At 33.0% G+C, this 13,819-nt stretch overlaps 1 protein-coding gene across 4 annotated transcripts in view; it reads left to right on the top strand.

The window, feature by feature from the left end:
• Nucleotides 1-13,819, top strand: part of f (espin protein forked) — a 258,719-nt gene that overhangs the window by 35,560 nt on the left and 209,340 nt on the right. Inside the window, exon 1 of one of the 4 annotated variants that reach the window (XM_076394387.1) lies at nucleotides 326-466. The exons of the other annotated variants lie outside the window; for them this stretch is intronic. The gene's annotated coding sequence lies outside the window, so the exon portion shown is untranslated. Of the gene's footprint in view, nucleotides 1-325; nucleotides 467-13,819 lie in introns of those variants that run through there. 4 annotated transcript variants of the gene reach the window in all.

A 13,819-nucleotide genomic window follows, 5' to 3' on the forward strand; every position in this document is an offset into this window, starting at 1 on the left:
ATTGCTGAAACTAGTCGTTGAAGAAAAACCTTGTCAGATATATATATATATATATATTTCAATGAGGACACAGTGGAAACCCAGTGAAATTAGACGATTCTAGATGGCTTAAGGCCAATTTCGAGAGAGAGTAAACATCGGTACCGACCTTCTCTTATCTGCGGCGGAACGGTCGGAACCCAGTTCTTCTGCGAAACCACACACGCGGTCCTCAGTGTTCATTCGAAGCGGGCACCGTAACAAAACCGTTGGTCGCGGTTTTTCTTCTAGCGTCGCTTTCCTTGTTCGCGCATCGTCGTCCATCGTGACATACGCCGCTTCGGTTGTTTGTTTGTTGTTTATTTTTTGTTGTTGTTGTTCCTGTTGTCAACCGAAGAACAAGTTAAATCGAGCGAGAAACTGTGAAAGCAATCAATTGTCCAGCTCAGGATCAGTGACAATTAATTTCGTGGGTACACATCCAAAGGTTAGTTTTTCTATTTTATCTCTCAATATTTTTAGATAGATCTGTAAGTAACTGTAAATATTATCCATTGTATTATTTTATGATTAATTAAATTTGGAACGTTTTAATTCATCAGAAATCTGTAACAAAAAAATACGTATACTTTTGCGGTTTTAAAGGTTTTTTCGTGAAGTTAAACTTATTATTATTGGTGTTGCTGGTTTGACGCTTGTTTGGTTGATTAAAATGTACAGAAGTCAATAATGCTCCGTGTTCTTGCTTTGTTATTGTATTTCGAATGTTTTACTTTGTCAATACAAAAAATTAATCGCTGAAAAGTTTTACAATTTCTGATATATTTTAATGTGATTATTTAGAACATTCCCTTAAGCTCTTATCTTGTCAATATGCATATAATGATAAAGGCGTTTTTATGGCTCATTGAAACTCTAGAAGACACTCAACTAGTATTCATCAGGGGATCTCGAGGTCATTATTGATATATTTCAACATTCGTAAGTCATAAGTCCATATTGGTTTAAGAAATTGTTTATACAGCAGTGTGACCATATTGCCATTGACTATATTGCAGTGTAACTGTCAATCAATATACATTTGTACAATCCGTTTGGCCTTAATTAGCTTGTAAATTAACACAAGTAGCTCCTTGTAGTATAATAATTAGTGTGAAATACTTTATAATAATTTAATTTATAATAAATACTAAATAAATATATAATAACTAAAGGCTACTCTATGACATTGGTTGCGTGTTCAAGTTTTGGGTCAGTGTCATTGTTGAAATTTCCAAGCAAAAGTTGTCTTCAGCATGTATTCCTTTTAATTTTAAGATACTTGAATACTACATTTGATCCTCTCCCATCCATGACTAGAGAAGCATTTTCAAGTATAATGTTGACACTATGTTTCAAAGTTGACTTGTATTTTAAATGATCTAACAGACACTGAACTTGATAGGTTTTGATTTTTTATGTCAACAGAGGACAAATCTGATTTTTTTAAATTAAAATATCTTGATTCATATATCAGTGAAAGGAGTTATATTACAAGGTCTGATTTAGTGCTGGAGTTGAAGATTCCTGATATTAAAACAACTGTATTTATTTTCAAATAATGTTATATGTTTTTAAGATTAAATGAATATATTGTTATTAGTCGTTGCCAGCAAACCTACAATTTGGTTGCACATTAACTTATATATGTAGGAGAGACCATCGATTCTTACTTAGTCTCTACAGAAGTGATGTTCATACTTGAGTGTTGCCCAAGAGTTGCAATACTTCGGTATTAAATAACGAGAGTGGTGTCTCTTCTTATGCCTCTTTACAGATTGATTTCATGTATAACAGTTGGTATTTGTATTTCTCTGTGTAAGTAATAATCACTGCGGTGTCTGGGTGTATCGCATTTACGGTAAGTTTTAGGATTTATGAAAGAATTGCATTTTATTTATATTATTTTTCGCAAAACTGTTTCCAAATTAGATTCTGTAGGTCCACATAGGTTATATAAGTTTTAGCGGTTACTTATACAGTAGCAACAATTATGATTAATTGAGATTTTTCTTCCGCTCAACCAGTGTATTTTCTAATATTTCAATTTTCCATTTCAATTTTCAATTCCATATTTATTTTTGTTTCCTGTTAATGTTCCTGTACATGAATCAATAAATTTCCTCTGAGCCATTTTACAAAATCTTTTTAGATATATTACCAAAATTTAATTAGTTTAATATAAATACTATACTATTTATGACAATATTGAAGTTATGTTTTAATTGTAATATTTTACAAATGCTAAAAGTTTTTCTGCTTGTGACTGATAATAAATTTATTTTATTAGAGATGCAATTTCCAGACCGACAGCGTTTTTATGAAATGAAATCTTAAAATGACACTTTTATTGTAATTATTATAAAAACAAATTTATTACTATTTGTTACGACTTATGAATTTTTTTTGTGGTCATATATCAGCTTTACTTTTTTAAATAAACAAATTTGTAACTGTTTTGGCTTTATTAATGTGGTCTCCGAACCGTTACCACATGCTTAAATTCAGCCTTAATATATGCATATTTTTCTAGTATAGTGTCGTTATATTAAAGTTGCTACACATGGCTTTATTATAATTATTACTACTACTAAAATCGGAATTTCTAAACAAGCGATGAATTTCATAAAACTGTAATTTCTCTTTTTACTGACTGGTTTTTTGAAATTGTTTTGACCTGATTCATCATTACCTTAATAGTTATATTTGTCCTTTTTTATATTTAGTAATATGTCTTTATATTAACTTAGAAATATTTAACTGATATAGCGTCCATTTAATTCAATTGAATACTTACTTTGGTATAAACTAGTGAGTTTTAACAAGAAAATTATAATTATGTATATGTAAAAAGTGTCACAATTTTCCTATTTATGTGGTTTTATTTCAATAATAATATGAACTAATGATCGATCTATGGTCGAAATTCGACTACAATATATTAAATTAATCATGTTTCTCTCATAACAGAGTACAAGAACTAATTCAAAAGTGATAGGTTACCAAAATTTGTTTTTACATTATTTTCAATATAATATTAGAAATGTATTTGGTACATAAAATTAATTAATTAAGTGTCTATATATTAAAACAATATACGTAAACTGTCTCAAGAACTAACATTTTAAACTGTATTTAATTAAATCGAATTTCCGTTAATTCCCAATAATCAACAAAATATTAATAAGTGTAAATTACTACGTCACTAAACATTATAACAAATTATCGTAAGTAAGATATCATTATTATCAGAACTCTAACAACTTCAGGGCATCAAATATAAGTTTACGTGATTTTTCTTTATTTTTTTTACTATATTATAAACATAAGTATGGAATAATAAATGAAGTAATACATGTTTGTATATTAAAACAGAGAATATACGAATAAAACAATTTTGTAATTGATATCTGACTTTAGCACGTATATTAAAACAATAACGAACAACAGACAATTTCAACAGACAACACACAAAACAGGTAGTTTATTTTTTACAATTTAGAAATATATATATGGGAAACATATATTTACAATACTTAGGTCTATAAAGTGGCGCCCTTGCAGACATTAACCAGCTTTAGAATTACCTTTAGTACTATTCTTAATCGTTTTTTATTCAAACTTGCCATAACTCTTTAATAACCGAATGTAACACAAAACACTGGTTAAAATTAAATAACTTCTTTTAATAATGTTTTATTAAACACTTTTCGTCTTAATATCGTTTAAAAAATAAAAAAACAAATATCACTATTCTTTATATTGCTTTATTAACTTAAAAAACTTTTATCTCCGGTGAGATTCGATCGTAGTACGTTATTGAGGGATTAACCAAATAATAGTTCATCGATAGAAATAACTTTTTCCCATCTTTCAAATAATCCCTTTAAATTTTTTTAAAAAATACATTGGATTTTAGCAGTTGAAAATCAACGCATACATTCGCATACGTTCCTCTTCGATGTTAGTTTTGTTTGTGTTCCGGGTTTAATGGCCAACTCTTCTTATTTTGTATCTCACTTTTCGTTATGATTAACATTAATATACAAAAACTCTGTTTATGGACAGGTTGAATGGTCAACATTTAATGATTCCGAAAATATCTCTTGTGTATAGCATGGATCTATTATTTTAACATCTAAATCCCAACATTGAAGCATTGAGTTACCAATCTCTTCAAATGGTTATTTGCCTCGGTAATTTCCCGCAGCATTTTTTATGAAGTCATAATGAGTTACATTTTTCAGGAAGAGCATTTTGACATACTTAGTGTAACAAAAATTAATACAATACTATATATTGATATACATTTTTAACTGATAATTTATAATGAATTATTTGTGAGATGTATTCAGAAATATAAGATAAGTGAAATATTATTAAAAATTTAATTAATTTTGAATGTAATACTAGTAAGGGTATGAGTAAGATATTATGGCTTTAGAATCTGCATGTCTTTCTCATTACCAAGTTTTTTAAACTTTTCTCAATTAAAGACACGTTAAATAAATGTAACATTAATGGATTTAAATAATAAGTGATACTGAATTGGTTCCCCATTAATCAATTTGTCTATTCTTACTATTATATATCGGCAGATACAAATGTAATTCAAAATCCCAAGTAAATTGGTCCTTTGTATATAATTCAATAACCAATAAGGACGAGAGGAAGTTCTTGACAAGAGGTAACTGTAAGAAATAATATTTGATATTGTTTACTTTTAGCACTTAGCATATCTGCCGATTGTTGGAATTTTTTTCAACTAAATGTACCTCTCAAGACAACTGAACAATTAAATTTTGAAGCAGAAAAATTCGTAGTAGATATTCAACAAGCTACTTGGAATAATACTCCAGAAATTAAGAGTACAACTAAAGGAATTAATTATCCAAAAGAAGTGAAGGAAATGGTAGCTGATAAACGTAAATTACGAAAAAAATGGCAACAAAACAGAACACCTGAAAATAAAAATAGTTTAAACAATATAACCCAAAGACTCAAAAGGGAAATACTGGAAATTAAAAATAAAACCATAAATGACTATCTGTGAAATTTAACAGATGATAAAGAAACTGATTACTCACTCTGGAAAGCCACAAAATATCTATAGCGCTCATGTCTACACAGTCCACCTATAAGAGACCTATGTGGGAATTGGGCACGTGACAATTAACAAAAAGCAGAAGCATTTGCTGAATATCTAGAAAAAACTTTCAAGCCAAACGAAACTAATATTGAACATAATTTGCCGGATATAGAAGCTGAAAATGGATGATTGAATTAGTAACGCGGAAAGAGCTAACCAAATTTATTAAAACCGATATTAACCCCAAGAAATCACCAGGTTACGATTTAATAACAGGAGAATTAATGCAAAAACTACCAAGAAAGGGAATTATAAAACACACCAACTTGATCAATACAACATTTAGATTAAAATATGTCCCAGGCATTTGGAAGATGGCGGAAATTATAATGATCCCAAAACCTGGGAAGTCATCAAACGAAATAAAAATGTATAAACCTATATTACTGCTATCAGTAATATTTAAGGATTTTGAAAAACTCCTGTTGAATAGAATAAAACCGATCATAGAGCGAAAAAATCTAATACCAACACACCAGTTTGGGTTTATTAACAAGCACTTAACAATTGACCAGGTCCACAGAATAACAGATGTTATTGAAAAAGCCTACGAAAGCAAAAAAGTATTCTCAGCTATATTTTTAGATGTAGCACAAGCCTTCGATAAGGTTTGCATGAAGGCCTTGTTCATAAACTACAGAAAATGCTACCAAAACAACACACCGAACTACTAAAATCATACATTAAAGCCAGTTTGTTTAAAATCATACGAAAATTACAACAGGCTATCATTGTAGCAACAACGCTAAATATTTCGGAATGAATCTAGATGCAAAACTTCTCAATTATGGGGATGTTCTGAGAACAAAGTCCTGGGAGGTATTATTACAAGGGGGCATGAGGAAAGACTCCATTCTCATGAGAATATTGAAGTATTACAACTCTTGGATACCACTAGAACAGGACACAGACTCAAAAGAATCAATCCATCTGATCTTGTGTAGTGTTGTGTAGTGAGGTGCTTATAATAAAAAATACAGCACTGTCATGTGTATACATTATTTCACCAGAGACAGAGGGGGCCGATGGGTCCTTCTAATTATATACGGAAACGGCAATAATATTGTAATAATTAAATAATAATAAAAAGTTGTATATTTTGAAATTTTAAATTTTTTAAAATATTCTGTGTATCAGTCCGATTATATATTCAAAAAATGGACTTTTTGAAATATAATTATTCGCACAATATTGATCTTACTTAGTTAAGTTAGTTTGAACTTAATCATAACTTACGAAACTTGACTTTCCTCTTCTATCACTTTTTTCATTGTATAACTATTTTGGAAACCAATAACAGGTCGTGTGTTTTTTTCTCATATTCAATTGCAACCTGGTTCAAATTCTTGATACAAAACCTTGCCTTCAAACTTATAGATTTGCTCTTCAAATCTATAGAAAAATCTGTTGATTGATATTCTGCTTATTTTACAATTTCTTACCTTATTTCAATCAACTGTGCATAACTTATTAACTTGTATTTACATTATGACGTTTGAAGCACGAATATAACATCTTATGACTAAGTCGAAACACGAATTGAACAATACGTTTTTCGGATATCGTTGGCGCAGTGGCTACAGGTACTCTTGCGATAGTCGCGGGTTCGAATCCTGCTGGGACATGGATGTACCTTATGTTGTGATTGTAATTGTAAATTTCTTTATAGGCAACTGTGGAAAATCCAACTGGCGAGTGACTAACTTTAGAAATCACCTCAGAAGACATCCGGTCTTACCCAGCCTGGTTACTGGTGTGATTGGGATCATTTTCCTTGCCGGATTTTACGCTCTTGCCTAGAACATTCACAAATTTTAAACAATCACAAAATTAATTTACGAGAATGCCCCAGCAGGATCCCAATCTGCTGCTATGGCAACAGTAGGAGGACCGTCCCATCGCCTTTACCACTGTGCTACCAAGCCGGCTTTTCTAAAGTAATGTAAAGAGCGCAATCAAAGATACTTTTCCATATAAACAATAGTTACGGTCAATTAAATAGCTAATTTCTTAAATAGAGGTGCATGTTCTATGAATTATTTTTATTTGATGCAGTATACAATATTGTATATCTTTTTAGGCCATGGAATGATCAATTATTTCGAACCGTAAAGGTGCCACTAACAGTATACATTCGTGACGACACCACTTAAAACCATATGTAGTGATTTAGATATTTTGTTTGTTGGATTTATTTAGTGGGAAACGTTTAAATCTGGTTTCGTAGCGGCAATCGATGAATATTTCATAACGGACCTGTGCTGGAATCCGGGTATCGATAATGCATTTTTCAGCATAAAAGGAACGTAGATTCGCGTTCGTAGTTGCATAATTGTGCAAGATTATATAGAAATAAAAACTCTATCCTAATCTTCCATGTTTTTACATAGAGAAAAACGATCAGTAATTATTCAGAGATGATGTTTCAATTTAATGAAAAAACGCAATTTAATAGCTGGTACACATAGCAATATTATGTAACAGGTTTTAACAGTAATTTCAAGTTTTTTAAAAGGAAAATGGTAACTAATATTAAATTGATGTATAAATAGTAATATTAAAAAAACTAAATGTGTGTAATAGAAGAACAGAAACTGATATTAACTCACGTGTCTTCTACACATTTTTTTAAATAACTTTATTATAAGAGGTATGTTAAGTCGTGTAAAAAAAATTAAAAACTATTCTTTAAATAATGAATAATATATTGGGGTCTTATGAATATTTTGATGGTGGAACCCATTTTTAAACATTTTTGAAATTTTGACTGTTTTTGGCTTCTAATATTTCTAGTTACTCGCCCCTAGTATTCCTACGATAGAACACCGGGTCGAGGCGGTGGAACCACCATTCTTGTCAGAAAAGGGGTCAAACAGGAGCTCCTACCCTCGTTATCAGCAAACAACATCGATATCCATGAACATCCCTTCGTGATCAGGTCCCTGTATAGAAAATTTTCTGCATTCAGCTATATGGAATACTGATCACTCGTCGAAGGAAAATTTTTAAAAATTATAGGTGGTGATTTCAACGCCCACCACCCCAACTGGAGGTGTTCCAGAGCGAACCCCGCGGGTAACGCCATCGTAGCTCTAAGTGCAGAGTGCGGTATTGCCCTGCCAGATGAATCCACCCATCACCTCAGTTCAGCTTCTCAAGGAGCAGCAAGAGTCCATGATTTCTTTATTCTTCAAGACGTAAATTGCCCTTTCGAAATCCGAGTCCTTGACGAATTAGATTCTAATAATCGTCCGGTCCTTCTCAAACCTGCGCCATCACTCACAAGATTCAGGAAAAAGAGCAACTGGAAGAACTACCAATCTCTTCTCCTGCAAGCCGATCCAATTCCAAAAATTAACACTCCAGAACAGCTCGAGAAAGCCGTACTCGTGATATTCAGTCGGCTCACGAATCTGCCACAGTCGAAATTTCATCAGAACCCCAACCGTGGAGAAACAATCTTCCCGCTTCTCTTAAACGTGAAATTCGCATCAAAAACGGTCTATGCAGATTAGCTCGATTCACTCTTGATGCTGCAGACAAAACAGAGACCAACCGAGCATGCAAAGGGGTAAGGAGGGCCGTCTCGACCTAGCGAGCGATGAAATGGAACTCATTTCTCGCGGGCCAAAGACTGTATGGCCCCCCTTCTTTTTTGCGTGTCTCCAAATACCTTGTGCGGAAGACGCACAATGTCTTTTTTTGCAGTCACTGACCAATAAAAAGTCGAGCTCCTCGCAGAGACCTACGAGGCTCAGATGAAATGCCTCCCACCCGCCGAGAACACCAAAGCTAAAGACAACGACACTATCATCAATGAATCCAACTCCGTCAAAGGACCAGTAACCGCAGCCTTTCTTCTCAACCATTTGTGTGTCCAAAGTCTCTACAAACTATGATCGTCAAACTTCAAACCAAAAAGTCTCCAGGTTTCGACGGAATATCGATATTAAACTGGGTATAAAAAAACTCCCGCGTAAGCAGCTCGCGGAACTGGTAAACGTTATTAACTCTATCATGAGGCTGCAACATCTTCCGGTGTCTTGGAAACATGCACATATAGGGGTTATTCAAGGGAAAGGAGCGAAATCATTCCCATATGACTACAGACCCATCAGCGTTCTCAGTGCCATTTCGAAGCTTGCCGAGAGGGAAATACTCTACGCTCTCAACTCTTTCACAAAGGAACATAACATCATTCCAGATGAACATTTCGGCTTTCGCGCGTAGAAAGCTTAAAGCAGTCCTTCTGGTCCTAACCAAAGCCTTCGACAAGGTCTGGCACGACGCTTTAATCGCAAAATGCGTGCGGTTAGGCCTCCAAGACCTAACCACTCTCAAGTCCTATATATCGGACAGATCTTTCCTGGTCAAGATCAGGAAAACATCTTAACATCTTTATTTCAGATCTGCCGAGAAAATATCACATATTACGTCGCGTTTTACGCTGATGACACGGCTTTCTTCACGGCTGCCAGATTCGAAGTTACAATTCATGAAGGTTTACAGAAGCAGCTCGATCATGCGGTCAAGTGGTTCAAATTCTGGAGTTTGCAAATCAACCCCCTGAAAACCCAGGCCATCATTTTCCATAAGAAGCGTTACACACTGCGCGTCTCTCAACTTAAGATCGACACCGCAATAATTCCATGGCGTAATGTCACGTACCTAGGTCTCCACTTCGACCTACGGTTCGGTTGGCATTCCAAAATCCAGAAAGCAATCCAGAAAGGTTCTGGGATAGCAAACCTGCTATCTTCTCTGATCTGCCCTCCTAGAAGATTTCCCATCTCCATTAAATGCTTATTTTACAAGATGTTAATTCGGTCCGTACTCCTCTACGGATCTAATGTTTACTTCAAGTCTGTTACACCCAACCAGATCAATCGGATTCAAGTTTTCCAAAATAAGCTCCTCAGGAGAATCTTAAACGCTCCATGGTTTGTCAGAAATAATCATTCCATAGGGAAAATGACACTCCAGAAATCAAACACTTCATATCTCAATCATTTCCCAAACAACAACTCAGCTCAAGTTCTTCTGAAAACGCGCTTGTTCGCGAGCTGGTCGACTTGTTGGGAGCTTATCACCGCGTCACCGCTAACCTCCCCCTTTTCCTGGCTGAAACGACCTCATCCGTCGCTGCAGTCATAAATTTTGCCCCCATACGACAGTATCCAGTCGCCTGTTAACTCAAGTTCGCGAATCAATAGAATCGCCGGGTTCTCGTGCCCAATAACGGCTACGATCAGCGGGTACCATATTCCCAAATTTAATGGCGTAGCAGTAGCGATCCACAGGGGTCAACTGTGAGACGGTTCCGGTTTAGTGTATTGGTAAGTCCAGAGGCAGTCTCACATAACCCGGTCCAACTTGTCACTCAAGGGCAAGTCTCCGCGACCAGGTATGCGTCATGCATTCCATCGCCTGGTTTTAGGCCAGAAAAAAATGTATTCTATGTGTAATTTCCCCATTTAAAAAATTGTGATGATGATCTCTTTCGTTGTTGTAACTTTTCAATTAAAATAAAATATTTAATGAATTTTTACAATCTATGACGCTGATTTGATCATCACTTTAACTTCTATATTTTTGAAAAGAATATTTAAAATTCGTAACAACATTATACAATATTATATAATAGATAATATATAGATATTTCTATATATTTATTTATATTAGTTTAAAATTGGTCAAAACAGATAAAAAAGATCAAAGAATATAAACAGAATAGCTAGCTTTTAAAAGTATGTAAGTGAATTAAGCCCATAAGCAGACAAAGATTATTCGCTATGGAAAGTAACTCGAAGATTTAAAAGACCAATTATTCGATTACCGCCAATTAAAAATGATCGAAATGAATGGGTTCGACGCGACAATGAAAAAACTGAATTGCTCGCACAATACTTAGCTAACATATTTCAACCTAATGATATAGAATCTACCATGGATACATCTCCTGTTTATCAACTTGATGTAGATCTAAATCTAATTTCTCCACTGGAAGTTGCCACTGAAATTGATAAACTCAATCCTAAAAAGGCACCTGGTATAGATGATATTTCGTCTGGATTATTGAAAAAACTGCCACGAAAAGCAATCATCATGTTGATATATATTTTTAATGTCTGTTTATGGCTGAAGAATGTCCCAGAATGCTTTAGAGTAGCACAAATAATTATGCTCAAAAAACCTGACAAACCTGCAGAACAAGTCGAATTTTACCGGCCTATTTCACTACTACCTGCAATATCAAAGCTATTTGAGAAACTAATATTTAAACGTGTTAAACATTTGGTAACAATACCAGATTTCCTGTTTGGTTTTCGAAATCACCATTCAACAATCGATCAAGTGCACAGAGTAACTGCGGCTATTGAAAGAGGGCCTGAGGAAAATAAATACTGCCTTGCAATATTTCTGGATGCCTCACAAGCTCTTGATCGGGTTTGGCATTTGGGATTAATCTGTAAGATGAGCAAATTGTTACCGCGTAACTATTGTCAATTTCTGGAGTCATATTTATTCGGAAGAAAATTTAGAGTATCGCACGAAATGACGTTCTCGACATTTAAAACTATTTCGGCTGGAGTTCTACAAGGTAGCGTCTTAGGACCTCTCCTGTATCTGCTCTACACTGCTGACATTCCAACAACAAAAGAAACAAAAGCAATTAATTTTATAATTGAGGAATACATATATATTGATGTATTTTCTCGCACTCGTCTTGCTTGTTAATTAATCCAAGTACATAGGAAAAGTGGTAATAAATTAATTGTAAATTAAGATTGTACTAAGCGTTTCTAATAAAGATGTTATAAAAAAAGTTTTAAGGCAAATTATGTTAATATTCTAGTGAGAAATGATCAGTAGTAAAAATATATCATGGTATAACATTATAGTACTACATAGAGATTTATATTAGATTAGACTAATCAGACTAATATGTTACATACCAGTATGGAATGGTTTTCTAATTGCCACCGAATACTGACTGATACTGACGATACTCATTAAAATTAATAATACATCGACATAAAAAGACTGGACTTATCGTAAATCTCCAATAACATAAACACTAATTCGGCACTAATTAATATAAACATCCTGTTAATGATATATCAAATAACGCCATCTACGATAACGTAATCAATATAATTTGTTATATTATAAGCGGCTTGAACCTAACAGGCACTATACATTAATATTTTTTTTGATTTTCCAAATTTTCTTATTTAAATATGTTTTCTTATTTTTTTATCTCTTATGTACTTTGACTCTCAGATAACTCATATAATGGTAATATATCTGAAATGCACCTTGCATTTATTATATTGTATTGTACAAAGTTACAGATGCAATTATAATAAAATAACTTTTTTCATTTACATACCCATAATATTTGTTTTCGGAAGAAATGGCATAGAGGTAATTTAAACCAACTTGTAAACTTGTAGACTATTTTATTCCATAATTATTTACAGAAAATAATATTACAGTATATTGAAGCTACCTCGAGAAATATAATATACAAATAAGAATTTTTCTTAGTTTTTAATTATTTCGTTAATACATTAATACTGCACATTCTTTCAAACAACATATTTAACAGTTATTTTAGAAAATGTTTTTATTGGTCATCTCTTTTGTACGACTCTCTCGAAGTTACTCAAATACTAAAGTATTAAAACTGTACGAATATAATCAGCAATTAATTAGTATTAAACAACTTGGACTTAAACTATAATAAAAGTATTAGTTCATCGGGTGTAAATCTAAGTTGTCATTATATAACAAAGTATTGTTGTGCGAATCAATACTTAGACCTGCAATCCAATTATGAGGTACTGTTAGTTACTTGTCGACGCTCATAGTTTCCAATGAAGTCATACAGCCCTATATCCCTTTAGAACCCATAAGAATGTAATTCAATTATGACGGTGCTAAGTACTTGGAAAGAGTGTTAGTGCACCTCAATGCGCTAAATGATACGAACACTAAAAACTAACTAAATAATGTGACATGATAGCGAACATACTTTGGACTAATATTTAGAATAAGATATTTCTCACATTTAGGGATAATAATTATAAAAAAGTAGTTAAGAAGAATACATTGACAGATTTTCATAAACAACGCAATATTTCGCAGTTATTAATTAAATTGTTTAATTTTCCAGATATAATTCCTTCTGAAATCGATTTGAATTAGAGCCGAAATAGCCGTATTAATATAGAAACGCTACAGAAGGAAAATTAATTTATTACAGTTAAGACAATACGAAAGATTTGGATTTCACGATATAACGAGCGACATACCATAGAAATTCGGAACGAAAGTAAAGAGTCGTCGCCGTCGGCAACAAAAATCATTTTGCGGTAGAAACGCAATATTTTTCGTATAAATCTAGTTAACCTAATTGATCGACCTTTTTTTTAAACCAGCAGGTAAAAGTTAATTGAAATGGAATCTTATGTGAAGCAATTCAGACTAGTTTGTTTTTGTGCCTTAAATTATGTTACAGATTTGATTAGTTTGATAATGAATATAATTAAATGTTAATATGATAATAGTGCAGCAATCGTTAACGAGTCATTAGTAAGAAGTGAAATCGACCAAGAAAGTGTTAGCATCAATATTGCAAGAATGGAT

This window comes from Rhynchophorus ferrugineus, unplaced genomic scaffold, assembly GCF_030347505.1.
Source record: "Rhynchophorus ferrugineus isolate W39M unplaced genomic scaffold, kcgeb_rfMv2 rfM1, whole genome shotgun sequence".
Taxonomy (NCBI): domain Eukaryota; kingdom Metazoa; phylum Arthropoda; class Insecta; order Coleoptera; family Curculionidae; genus Rhynchophorus; species Rhynchophorus ferrugineus.